The sequence below is a fragment of the Triticum dicoccoides genome, chromosome 1A (genome assembly GCF_002162155.2).
Source record: "Triticum dicoccoides isolate Atlit2015 ecotype Zavitan chromosome 1A, WEW_v2.0, whole genome shotgun sequence".
Classification (NCBI taxonomy): Eukaryota; Viridiplantae; Streptophyta; class Magnoliopsida; order Poales; family Poaceae; genus Triticum; species Triticum dicoccoides.
In genome coordinates this window covers 398,457,425-398,458,522 of record NC_041380.1, presented here as the reverse complement: position 1 = coordinate 398,458,522, position 1,098 = coordinate 398,457,425, and the positions used below count along the sequence as shown (strand labels likewise).

The following is a 1,098-nucleotide window of genomic DNA, read 5'->3' as shown; positions in this document are numbered from 1 at the left end:
GCTGCGTGGCCCGTAGCAGTTATAGGCCCGAGACGGGAGAAAAAAAAGGCGGGAATCGGCAGCGCCCAGATCCACCGCTACCCAAAACTCCGCTCGCCAACGAAATTTTCCCGCCTCCCGCCCGGACCCGTCCCGCAAAGACCAGCAACTCGGAGGACCGAATGGAAAAAAACCACCCACATCTCTTCACTACCACCGCGGGATTCGAAGCCAGGTTCCCTCCCACCCAAACCCTGCGGGGAATTCCTTGCCTTCCTCCTCCGGATCCTTGAGCCGCAGATCCGAGCGCCTCCCCTCCCCTCCGATGGATCCCGCCGCCGCCGGCGCGGGCTCGTGGGACACGGAGCTCGCGTGGCACCTCCTCACCGTGCTCCTCCGCATCGGCCGCCCCGCCGCCGCCGCCGAGCTCGCCGCCGTGGCGTCGACGTCGGCGGCGAGCGCCATCACGCTGCAGCACGTCGAGCGGCTGTGCCACGCCCCCGGATCGCCGCTCAGCTCCTCCGGCGGCACGGTGACTGTTTCGGGAACGGCCGTCGTGGCGTTTCTGAGGTTCCTGGGGTGGGATGTGCCGGCGGTCCCGAAGGTGAGGCTGAGGCCCTCCGACTTGAGGAGCTGGTGCGCGGAGATGCCGATTAGGTATGAGCGCAAGCGGAAGGCTCCCGACGCGGATCGCTTCGGCGTGAAGAGGCGCCTCCTGATGGAGGCCGATGCAGGTTGGTCCTGCTTGCAGCTTTGTACCGGGCGATGGTTTCTCTAGAGCTACTGGTCAATGTTGCTGACCTCCGTCTGGGCCAATTTTGTGCAGATTTGGTAGAACTCGAGCAGCAGCTGCCGATTGTGCCAAGTTGTTCCTCAGTTGCTGCTGGAGAGGTACGATTTTTCTTCGTCACTGCTCATGTTCTTCTAAGAATCACCCGAGTTAAGAAAATACTGAAGTGCAGTACCTCCATGTCCCATTTCATTTTGCTTGCATATGTAGTTGGCTTAGCTGGTATTTGAAATCAATTTGTGTCGAATTCCGAGCGAAGTTCAGTTGTGGAAAATAGCACTACAGTTTACAGAACCTCACTGTTACACAATGGACAGCACTGCACGGCT

General features: G+C 60.0%; 1 pseudogene; it reads left to right on the top strand.

The window, feature by feature from the left end:
• The first annotated feature begins 218 nt into the window (after positions 1 to 218).
• The window catches only part of LOC119275687, a 5,824-nt pseudogene continuing 4,944 nt past the window's right edge, over positions 219 to 1,098 (top strand).